The sequence below is a fragment of the Schistocerca cancellata genome, chromosome 3 (genome assembly GCF_023864275.1).
Source record: "Schistocerca cancellata isolate TAMUIC-IGC-003103 chromosome 3, iqSchCanc2.1, whole genome shotgun sequence".
Classification (NCBI taxonomy): Eukaryota; Metazoa; Arthropoda; class Insecta; order Orthoptera; family Acrididae; genus Schistocerca; species Schistocerca cancellata.
Window position 1 is genome coordinate 923,356,021 of NC_064628.1, and position 13,426 is coordinate 923,369,446.

Here is a 13,426-nt window from a genome sequence, read left to right on the forward strand (position 1 = left end):
GAGCATTGATTCCTCATATTGGCAGTGCATTTGACCCAGGTATACGATCACTGTTTTGGTGTCCTAGGTGGTGGTCATCATGACTTCCAGATCTTTGCATGCGGTATATTACATTTTTATAGCTTACAATGCATATCCAAATGTGAAACAAGGAGGTATTCAGCAGGATTTAAGCCCACAGAGCACGCATAGTATGCATCATCAGTTGTCAATCGCACCAGTAGAGGACTGGAATGAATTTCGTACATCCAGGCGAGCGTGTAAGTACCCTCATTATCCACATTTTTGTCGTATTTTGCATTAGTTTTCATAATTTCACTAGATTTTCCGTAATTTTACCTAATCACTCTCGACGACTTGTCACATGAACAAAATGTCTCATCATGTCGATCTTGTGATGCAATCAGGTAATGACACTGCACCATGATTTTCAATTTATATATCATTGCTAAATCAAGCCTATCCACTACTTTGCGTGTTCTATAAATATGTGAACATATCACAAACCCTGTTATACCATAACACGAATACTGTTTCTAAGAAAAGGACATAGCTATCAGCAGAGATGAGTTGCAAAAGCTATGTTCCTTAGCCAAACACTTTATAAATTTGGTAAGCTTTCATTACAATTACCCATCCCTCCCTTTGTGGATGGGAGTCACAAACTCATCGATCCTGAGCAAAACTCTAGATCGTCTCTCCATGAATCTTGTGGCTATTCCTCTGTCTTTAACAAGCCCTCCCTGCAACATTGCCTTCGATTTAACTTGGAACTGATCAGAAGTAGTAGGGCACTACACATGCTACATTTGATGTCTCGTGAAAGGACAGAGTGAGATGAGTTCTACATAATCAACACACTTTGATATTTTACTTTTGGAAAGACCATAACACGTTCCAGATTGGCACAACCGACTGATGCTAGTGGTGTAGACCGGTATTCTCATTCTAATACTGTAACTGGCATTCTGCAAAGACTGTTCCATATCAGTTTTGCGTCAGCCATCCAATTACACACGATCTCACCAGATGCATGCATGCTGAGAAGGCTAGCACTCCTTATTGGTGTATAGGAGATAAAAGCCTGATACGATTGAGAGTATTGTGGTGACATAACTAACGGTTAACAAGGACAAGAAACATATGGTTTATGCATGATGTAGCTCCAGACAGAAGGAGTTGGAAACATTTTACATATATCACTTGTGCTATGAATTCTGTAGTATTGTCGCAATGTCTGGATTCAATATCGAGAAGGTTCTGGAGAGAGACAAATGATCATATAACATGAATACACACGGCTAAGGCTGCAAAGTTTTGTTCTTAAAGATGCAATGATATTAGAGCAGTGTTGTTTTCCATACATCAGTCCCATGGAACGCGACATTGATAATACTCGAATGCAGGAAATATATTTCCTACATCTCAGCGCTCACCCTTCCCAGTACATTAGAGCTCAGAAGTCCTTTTAAATGGTCGTCCAAACGGAAAAATGTATGAAACAACGACATCTTATGAGGAAATAGACAAATGCTTAGCAGCGGTGTCTGCCATTCTGGACTAACACTCTGAACAGAAATCAGTCTCTTCCACACATAACACCTGTCAAGCATATGTATACACAGGGATTGTAGTAGCTGACAAACATCTGTAACTGACTTAGAATCACTGCTGTTATGAAACTGAAGACTCCATTTATGTGTCAGGGAAATGGAGTACTTCACATGCATCTTTGTTTGTAAAGAGGCAGGCGGCGAAATAGGTTTTCCATCGATTTGGCGGACATGATTTATCAAGTATGCTTTGAGAGTCCTCTTCTGTCTGTAGTATGGGGAACTTTGCTGCTAACGATTTCTCGTAGATTGCGCTCTAAGTCACACACACAGCATGCAATTGTATAAAGGTCAAATGCAGATTATGCCACACAACTGATACAGCCGAAGAGAACAACGGAAGAAAATGTTTAAATGTGCGATAAATACCCTGCCACAACATCTCCCTCTCTCTGTAATGCGTAAGCAGTCTACCATCGAATCCTACCTCCCTCCAAACCCTCTCATCCTATTACTTCATCTACTTTCTATCATTCATGACAATTTACAGGCAGATGGTTCTCTTTTCAAGGAAAGCATCCAACACAGCAATCAACTTGCACGTATTTTTACTACCGGTACATCAGTAGATATACTGGATAATGTTGTTAAAAACCATGCACCAACTATTGTTGTGTACGGTATTTGTTAGCCGACTCCATAGGATTGTGATTGACAGAGAAGCACACTGTAAATACCCTACTGTTTGTCAGAGTTTTAAACACTTAGACAGTCTTCCACAGGGTCAAACACACGATTCATTCGGTAGACGTTATATCTACCCCAAGCTGGTAATATAGTGCTCTTTACCTAAGGAGCATTTAATGTTTATCTTAGTCACAGTTACAGATACTTTATAAAAATCTATAAAGTGGTTGCTGATAACTTCCAGGTCACACCTGGGCTTGTGATCCGACATATATAAACTTATTACGCTTCATTTTGTGTCATCCTCGTTAAACAATCTATTCCAGCCATCTTATCGCGGTCCATGGAAAATTACAGCCTCCCTGACGTCAAGCGCTCCATGTCGACTTATTCTCGTATCCCTCTCGCTGTCACACACTTGTTCCCTTGTACAAGAATTTCCCTGCACGAAGCAAACATGTAAGTATAAGTACCCCTTCACTGACTCTCAATTTTCCTGAAATTTGGCGTATTTTCCCTCATTTTATACTTATTTTCCGTCAATTTTCGTAGTTTTACCGATTTTGTGTCACATTATCATAGTCGACCGCGAGCGGGAGAAGAGTTGGGGGGGGGAGGGGGGGGGGACACTTGCCACCTCCTTCCCCTCCGCCCTGGAATTTGGAACAGCCTGCAGAGTTTTTATTCATTACAGAATTATACGTTTCTAGAGGTGAATGGATAGACACTAATCCTCTGGGATATGTCAGCTCTTTGTGTCACCTACAAAATGTAGTTCTTGTAGCAAGACACGTCTAAAACCTGACCAACTCATCCATATATAAAAAAAAAACTCAATTTTAGAGTGTTGCTCGCTCCCCATGGATAAATTTCTGCGGACGCCCATGTTTTACGCAACAATTTGCATATAGTAGTATATTTTATTGGAGTATGTACTAATTTGTAAAATTAAATTACACATTTCTGTGTTATTTAATTTACCTGCTATCTAAGGGGCGCAATAATTAAAAAAATACGTGTATTTGCATGAAGTTTTAGTGAATTTAATGTTATTTGGCTACTTACTACTTTTAATTAAATGTAATTGTGCGAAGAAGCATATTTATAACTATCGACAAGTAAACGAAGAAACGCATAAGTTTTTCTGAAAATGTACGCCTGTCGTGATTTGCGAAATCCCTTATACATGCAATCTGTTGAGGTATCCGGAACTGGATTGCATCTCGACGCTTCGAGCTACAGAAACAAAGGCAGGCCCCATTTGGCAGTTAACCTGTGTAGTTGTGAGACGTCGCTAATGTCCCAAGGACGAATAGTGTATGCGCAAATTTCTTGAATACACGGAACTTGCACTTGTTCTGCAGAAATGGAGGTCTGCAGAAAATGAATATCATGACGATTCCAACCGTCGCCTAGTTCGCGACCCTCTTGCAAACCACGAACGCTAAGCACTTGGCCACACTGACCTCTTACGGACTGCTCCTTCGTACAGGGACATCAGTTAAATGACAGAATCGTAAGACTTCTCTCTCGATTTTCTCGGAATTGACGGAGTAGTGCACTTTACTACTTGCACGTTATGTTGTTTTAATGACCTACTAAAGCTCTATAAAGTTTGAAGTAAGTCCATGATCCCATGTCGCGGCCTCCCTTTGTGAGAAGTGACGGTGCTGCAGCGTACCGGACGACGGATGGACCACGGCGCGCTGCTCTGCGACCGTTGCCTTATCTCTTGTTTGCCTTTCAGAGTGCTGTTACAGTCATGGCCGAAGATTCTCTCTCGCCTGCTCACCTGCAGTAGACTACTGGGTCGCCAGTTTTAAGAACGATAATCTTCTTCGAACATTGCCGGCATTTTTCCGCACAGATGGTCGTTTTCTCATCCCCGGATTCCCTGGCTTCAGTGGACGTAGAGTTGCGTTTCGGCACAGTAACACGTTTCCGACGTCCATATATTACCTGTTGTGGGTTGGCAGGAGAGCCAACACCGGGTTATTAGAGGAAACCGAAAGGCACGCGTTTTAGCTCACGCAGGCTGGCGTGAGGTCTGGAACAGGACAAGGAAATTAGAATTTAGAAAAACGGACGTAGCTGGTGGAATACTTTAATCCATTAATGATGAACGTCGCTCTTGACTGAACGTTATTCACAATATCAATAGTAACTGAACATGGCGCCTTGCTAGGTCGTAGCAAATGACGTAGCTGAAGGCTATGCTAACTATCGTCTCGGCAAATGAGAGCGTATTTTGTCAGTGAACCATCGCTAGCAAAGTCGGTTGTACAACTGGGGCGAGTGCTAGGAAGTATCTCTAGACCTGCCGTGTGGCGGCGCTCGGTCTGCAATTACTGATAGTGGCGACACGCGGGTCCGACGTATACTAACGGACCGCGGCCGATTTAAAGGCTACCACCTAGCAAGTGTGGTGTCTGGCGGTGACACCACATTACCTATTGCCTGATTACATCTACACCTACATCCACATACATATTCGACAAGCCACCTTACCGTGCATGACCGAGCGAGGTGGCGCAGTGGTTAGCACACTGGACTCGCATTCGGGAGGACGACGGTTCAATCCCGTCTCCAGCCATCCTGATTTAGGTTTTCCGTGATTTCCCTAAATCGTTTCAGGCAAATTCCGGGATGGTTCCTTTGAAAGGGCACGGCCGATTTCCTTCCCAATCCTTCCCTAACCCGAGCTTGCGCTCCGTCTCTAATGACCTCGTTGTCGAAGGGACGTTAACCACTAACCATCACCACCACTTACCGTGCATGGAGGAGGGTACTCTGTACCACTCTGTTAGTCATTCCCTTTCCAGATGTCTCTCTGTCTCCTATATCTCGCCTCTGCAGTCATGACACGTGATTAATGTTGGTGGCAGCAAGACCGTTATGCAGTCTGTGTTTCGTGAAAAGGACGTCGTCTGCCCTTCATGCATTTCCATCCGAGTATCCAGAACACTTCTCTAACAGTCGCGTGCTTTTTTTTAAAAAAATATATGTATTCGTCATTCATCTGATTGGTCTGACGCAGACAGCCACGAATTCCTCTCTTGTGTGCAGCTGGATTTGCTTTCGTGCAGTCTGCATTGTTGCCAGATTTACCTCTTCCTCACCTTTATGACATAATTTATGACATCATGCATTGTTGCCACGTTTCTCCTCTCCACACCTCTGAAATCATACACCAACCGCTCTATGTATAAAATGGAGAGAAATTCAAAAGAACTGTGGGAAATTAAAAAAATCCAACATGGTGGAACTGAGCCCAATTGTTCTAAGTATAAATCCAAGATGGCGTGCCTTAAACGTCCTCTATGACTTTAGAATCCCAAGGTGGCGAACTTGGGGATGCTAGTCCAGCCTACATGATTGCCAGATTTACTGTGTTTCTCCCAAACCTATGACGTCAGAATTCGAGACGGCCGATACAGGGGGTTTTCAGGACACTTGTGCTAAATACAGAATCCGAGATTGTAGACCTGGGGACACAGCTACAGACTTCAGACTTGGCACATTTCACGTGTTCTGAGCAGGGCACTGTGTCCGCGTGGCAGAACCGTGTGGGCAGCACGCCCCAGCCGCCATTCACCCCGCACCCACTGCGGAAGTACGCACCCGGCAGCTTTCACACGCTAGAGATGGGCAAACTGAAACACGTAAATGTTTCGAAACAAATGAAACAGTACAATGTAATGTTTCGATACGGTGTTTCGAAACAGTGAAACAGTTTGTGTTTTGTAATCTAATAAACCTACACATTTTATCATCTTGAATGTCTACTGTATAAGTATGTCCATATAAACACAAATGAGGTGCGAGAGCGCTAATCATATCGCAGAAAGTATGAAACTATCACTTAGGCGTCTTGGCAGTTTCGTATTTCCTGCAGCAAATGCGCTGCTTTTGTGTCATGTCACTTTCATACTTTTCAATTGGCTGAGGAAAGCCTTCGCTGAAGACAGAAGAACCACCACGAACGGAACTGGAGGTGGGAGCAAACTGCAGAAACAACAGATATGCTACTGGGATTCCCACATTCCATTAGTATGGCTAATATACCCATCCTGATAATTTCCATGCACACAAAGGGAATCATTGTGGATAATAGACACAGTGACTATACACTCACAAATAACGCCAAATAATTCGAATAAATAACAAAATATAACAGAAAAAATTTTGTGTTTCAAGGTGTTTCGAACCGTTACTATAAATTTACGATGCTTCCCGTTCACCATTACACTATCAGTGATATGTCAAACAGATTGCTTGCAATTATACCTACATCAAATTTATGTACATGTCTAATAACTATCACTCTACGCCTTTTTTTATTTAAAATGTTGTAGTCTTACTTGCGTTTCTTAATATGATTACTGTACATCAACACAGAAGCGTATGTTATAAAAAAAAAGTGTAATTTAACTCAATGATTTTCACATATTTATTATTTTGAATGTGAATAGTATGCGTTGTTTTATTGTTTGGTTAGTGTTTATAAAGCAGATGTAACGCCATTTTCTGAATAGAACAGTCAACTAGAAACGAAGCTTTATTTTCGGATATCTTGAGCTTCATGCTATTGCTGGTCTAAAGATTTCGACACTCTTGAAAGTGTTTCATGAAGTGGTATGTTGTGTTTCAGTACCTGTGCCGAGCCCGAATCTCGTCCGACACAGAGCGGAATGAAACATCACTGTTTCGATACAATTAGTCCGTTCCAGGCGCAGGTGGACTGAAACAGTCTTATTTTGAAACAACGATACAGTTTCTGTGTCTGGCTCGAGATCCGAGACAGGGGCGGAATGAAACACCACTGTTTCGAAACAGTGAACCATAGCCGTTCCGAAACACTGAAACAGTTCCAGGTATCGATACACTGTATCGAAACATAGAAACAGTGGCCAAGTCTATCACACGCGTATCACGCGGGCGCGCACTCACTGAGATGGTGCTGCCACGCGGCCAAGGAAACAAGGACTCTGCAGCTTCGTGAGATCGTAGTGGCACTAACGGCCCCGGCAAGCACGGAAATGCATTGGAAGTAGAATTTCTTTTCAGCTGTTGATTTCCCATTTTTTTCTATGCTGAAAGTGTACCAAGTATTACCACAACGATTGAGTACGATCACGTAATGCGAAAATAAAAGTGATAACGTTACTGCAGATCACTGATTTAGCTATGGAGCTGTTAATGTGTGTAAAAAAAATAGCATTGAAACGTATTTGGGGCAGAACAAATAAAAAAGATTTATGCTGAGGGGCATGACAATAGATTATAATTTTTAATTTTGTTTATAATTAACGAAACAACTTCAGTTTAGCTACACTGTAGCCTCTGACGTATAAACTGAGTAAATGAACTAATAGGACTAGTCACAGTTGATAGTGTGGCAAAGTCTTCGAAAATCAAATAATCTTCCTGACAAGACATTTGAAAAAAAGAGTTGTTCTGAAAACTAATTTAAAAGCAACAAAATGTAGATTTGGTTAAAAAGTGAAGTAGGACTGGAGCAATTAATGTCACTGGGTTTCAGATTTATCCATTATTTGTAAAGCTATTTATTCACAAATGACAAATAAATCTGTTCATCTGTGTAAATGAATAATGTTTCGAATAAAAATTATTATTATCTGCTATTCACGAGTAAAGCTATTTATTTACAAATGAGGAAAAAGTGTTTCTATGCGCGTAAATGAGTAATATTTCGAATAAATATTATTATTTGTTAGACACAAATAATAATTTTTATATGTATTCATTATTCGTTATTCAAAAAAATTTTGTCAAACTTTGGTGGTAAGGAGAGCACATTGCACGTTCGCACACTGCAAACTCGTAACCTACACTGAGATGACAAAAAGGATAGTGACATGTATACTGAGTGTATCATAATTAATGGCGTAAACGCATACAGTTGAAAATACACGATACTAGAAGCAAAAAAGTCTCAGTAAACATATGGTCGAAAATACATACCTTAAGAGCAACGAGCAATTTTTCATCTTCGATACTATGAAACAACTCTCTTCTACTGCACGTCTTTGCTTTCCACATTTTGGGAACTGGCAGTATGGACCAAAATATGAAAAATATGTCCAGCAAACATTTGCTCTAAAACGATTACCTAAAAAGTTACGAGAACGTGATCATTAGAAGAGTTGTGTTTCAAAGTAGCAAAGATGATGGTTCAAATGGCTCTGAGCACTACAGGACTTAACATCTGAGGTTATCAGTCCCCTAGAACTTAGAACTACTTAAACCTAAGTAACCTAAGGACATCACACACATCCATGACCGAGGCACGATTCGAACCTGCGACCGTAGCAGTCGCGCGTTTCCAGACTGAAGCGTCTAGAACCGCTAGGCCACACCGGCCGGCGTAGCAAAGATGAACAAGTGCTCATAGCTGTTAAGGAATGCATTTTAGATCACTTGTTTACTAAACTTTATTTTCTTGCTTTGGTCCATACGACCAGTGCCCAAAATACGAAAAGCAAAGAACTTGCAGTAGAAGAGCTCTTAAGGTATGCCTTTTCGAGCCTATGTTTACTGAGACTTTTTTGCTTCTAGTATCGTGTACTTTCAACTGTATGCGTTTACGCCATTAATTATGATACACCCTGTATATGCACTCCTGGAAATTGAAATAAGAACACCGTGAATTCATTGTCCCAGGAAGGGGAAACTTTATTGACACATTCCTGGGGTCAGATACATCACATGATCACACTGACAGAACCACAGGCACATAGACACAGGCAACAGAGCATGCACAATGTCGGCACTAGTACAGTGTATATCCACCTTTCGCAGCAATGCAGGCTGCTATTCTCCCATGGAGACGATCGTAGAGATGCTGGATGTAGTCCTGTGGAACGGCTTGCCATGCCATTTCCACCTGGCGCCTCAGTTGGACCAGCGTTCGTGCTGGACGTGCAGACCGCGTGAGACGACGCTTCATCCAGTCCCAAACATGCTCAATGGGGGACAGATCCGGAGATCTTGCTGGCCAGGGTAGTTGACTTACACCTTCTAGAGCACGTTGGGTGGCACGGGATACATGCGGACGTGCATTGTCCTGTTGGAACAGCAAGTTCCCTTGCCGGTCTAGGAATGGTAGAACGATGGGTTCGATGACGGTTTGGATGTACCGTGCACTATTCAGTGTCCCCTCGACGATCACCAGTGGTGTACGGCCAGTGTAGGAGATCGCTCCCCACACCATGATGCCGGGTGTTGGCCCTGTGTGCCTCGGTCGTATGCAGTCCTGATTGTGGCGCTCACCTGCACGGCGCCAAACACGCATACGACCATCATTGGCACCGAGGCAGAAGCGACTCTCATCGGTGAAGACGACACGTCTCCATTCGTCCCTCCATTCACGCCTGTCGCGACACCACTGGAGGCGGGCTGCACGATGTTGGGGCGTGAGCGGAAGACGGCCTAACGGTGTGCGGGACCGTAGCCCAGCTTCATGGAGACGGTTGCGAATGGTCCTCGCCGATACCCCAGGAACAACAGTGTCTCTAATTTGCTGGGAAGTGGCGGTGCGGTCCCCTACGGCACTGCGTAGGATCCTACGGTCTTGGCGTGCATCCGTGCGTCGCTGCGGTCCGGTCCCAGGTCGACGGGCACGTGCACCTTCCGCCGACCACTGGCGACAACATCGATGTACTGTGGAGACCTCACGCCCCACGTGTTGAGCAATTCGGCGGTACGTCCACCCGGCCTCCCGCATGCCCACTATACGCCCTCGCTCAAAGTTCGTCAACTGCACATACGGTTCACGTCCACGCTGTCGCGGCATGCTACCAGTGTTAAAGACTGCGATGGAGCTCGGTATGCCACGGCGAACTGGCTGACACTGACGGCGGCGGTGCACAAATGCTGCGCAGCTAGCGCCATTCGACGGCCAACACCGCGGTTCCTGGTGTGTCCGCTGTGCCGTGCGTGTGATCATTGCTTGTACAGCTCTCTCGCAGTGTCCGGAGCAAGTATGGTGGGTCTGACACACCGGTGTCAATGTGTTCTTTTTTCCATTTCCAGGAGTGTAGAAACGTTGGTAGTATCGTGTCCATAAGGTATAATAGGGCAGTGCATTCTCGGAGCTGTCATTCGTACTCAGATGATTCATGTGAAAAGGTTCCCGACCTGATTATGGGTGCACAGCGGGAATTAACACTCTGACGCGGAATCGTAGTTGGAGCTAGAAGCTTGGGACATTCGATCCCAAAAATCTTTAGGAAATACAATGTTCCGAGATTCACAGTGTCAAATGGGTGCCTAGAATACCAAATTTCAGGCGTTACCTCTCACCAAAGGCAACGCAGTGGGCGGCGGCCTTCACTTAACGATCGAGAGCAGCGGCGCTCGTTTAGAATGATTATTGTCAAGACACAAGCACCACTACGTGAAATAATTGCAGAAATCAATGTGGACGTAAAAACGAACGTACTCGCTAGGACGCTGCGGCGAAATTTGGCGTTAATGGACTACGGAGCAGACGACCGACGCGAGTGTCTTTGCTAACTATATGAGAGCGCCTGACCTGGGCTCCTGATCGTATCGGTTGGACCCCAGACGACTTGAAAACCTTGTCCTGGTAACGTGAGTTCCGATTTCAGCTAGTAAGAGCTGATGTTAGGGTTCGAGTGTGGTGCAGACCCCACAAGGCCACGGGTACAAGTTGTCAACAGAGCAATGTGCAAGCCGGTGGTTGCTACATAGTGGTGTGGATTCTGTTTACACGGAATAGACTGCATCATCTGGCCCAACTTACCAGCTGGCACCATTTGCAGCTATTCATGGACTTCATGTTCCCAAACAGCGATGAAATTTTTGTGGATGGCAATATGCCATATCACTGGGAGGCAATTGTTTGCGATTTCGGACTGTTCGTGGGAATGATCTGGTCACCCAGATCGCTCGACATGAATCCCATCGAACATTTACAGGCTATAATCGAAAGGTCAGTTCGTGCAGAAAATCCTGCACTGGCAACAGTTCTGCAGTTAACTGACAGCTATAGAGGCATCACGCCTCATTATTTCTGCAGGGAATTTCCAACGATATGTTTCAAAAATGAGATCGACAGGATGTGCAAAATGGCTAAGCAGGCATGGCTAGAGGACAAATGTAAGGATGTAGAGACTTATCTCACTAGGGGTAAGATAGATACTGCCGACAGGAAAATTAAAGAGACCTTTGAAGGAAGGAGAACCACTTGTATGAATATCAAGAGCTCAGATGGAAACCCAGTTCTAAGCAAAGAAGGGAAAGCAGAAAGGTGGAAGGAATATATAGAGCGGCTATACAAAGGCGATGTACTTGAGGACAATATTATGGAAATGGAAGAGGATGTAGATGAAGATGAAATGGGAGATATGATACTGCGTGAAGAGTTTGGCAGAGCACTGAAAGACCTGAATCGAAACAAGGCCCCGGGAGTAGACAACATTCCATTAGAACTACTGACAGCCTTGGGAGAGCTAGTCTTGACAAAACTCTACCATCTGGTGAGCAAGATGTATGAAACAGGCGAAATCCCCTCAGACTTCAAGAAATGTATAATAATTCCAATCCCAAAGAAAGCAGGTGCTGACAGATGTGAAAATTACCGAACAATCAGTTTAATAAGTCACGGATGCAAAATACTAACGCGAATTCTTTACAGACGAATGGAAAAACTAGTAGAAGCCGACCTGGGGGAAGATAGTTTAGATTCCGTAGAAATATTGGAACACGTGAGGCAATACTAACCCTACGACTTATCTTAGAAGCTAGATTAAGGAAAGGCAAACCTACGTTTCTAGCATTTGTAGACTTAGAGAAAGCTTTTGACAATGTTGACTGGAATACTCTCTTTCAAATTCTGAAGGTGGCAGGTGTAAAATACAGGGAGCGAAAGGCTATTTACAATTTGTACAGAAACCAGATGGCACTTATAAGAGTCGAGGGACATGAAAGGGAAGCAGTGGTTGCGAAGGGAGTGAGACAGGGTTGTAGCCTATCCCCGATGTTATTCAATCTGTATATTGAGCAAGCAGTGAAGGAAACAAAAGAAAAATTCGGAGTAGGTATTAAAATCCATGGAGAAGAAATAAAAACTTTGAGGTTCGCCGATGACATTGTAATTCTGTCAGAGACAGCAAAGGACTTGGAAGAGCAGTTGAACGGAATGGACAGTGTCTTGAAAGGAGGATATAAGATGAACATCAACAAAACCAAAACGAGGATGATGGGATGTAGTCGAATCAAGTCGGGTGATGCTGAGGGAATTAGATTAGGAAATGAGACACTTAAAGTAGTAAAGGAGTTTTGCTATTTGGGGAGGAAAATAACTGATGATGGTCGAAGTAGAGAGGATATAAAACGTAGACTGGCAATGGCAAGGAAAGCGTTTCTGAGGAAGAGAAATTTGTTAACATCGAGTATAGATTTAAGTGTCAGGAAGTCGTTTCTGAAAGTATTTGTATGGAGTGTAGCTAATGAGGAGGTATTGAATAGAATTGTGGAGAAAAGGAGTTTGTGGCGCAACTTGACAAGAAGAAGGCATCGGTTGGTAGAACAAGTTCTGAGTCATCAAAGGATCACTAATTTAGTATTGGAGGGCAGCGTGTAGGGTAAAAATCGTAGAGGGAGACCAAGAGATGAATACACTAAACAGATACAGAAGGATGTAGGTTGCAGTAGGTACTGGGAGATGAAGAAGCTTGCACAGGATAGAGTAGCATGGAGAGCTGCATCAAACCAGTCTCAGGACTTAAGACCACAACAACAACATGTTGAGTCCATACCACGTCGAGACGCTGCACTACTCTGGGAAAAAGGAGGTCCGACATGTCAGGAGGTATCGCATGGTTTTGGTCACGTCAGTATATATGCAAGTGAATGCGAGTGCTTGATATCCACGCAGCTGTTGACAAGACTCACTCGCTCCGAGGCAGTAGGTTTCGTCACATATCAGATTTGTCCAGAACACTTCGTGTCGACTTCCCTGTTTTATCATTTCTGCAAACGTCAGCGACCTAGCAGTTGTAGTGTCAAAAATACGAGGTGAAGTTAAACGTTGCGGTTTCTTTTGGCAGCGCTGAGCGCGGGTTTCGTCAGCATTTCCCCTCCCGTGTCTCCGCCCACCGCAAAGAACAAAGTTTTCATTTCCATTATTGTTCATCATT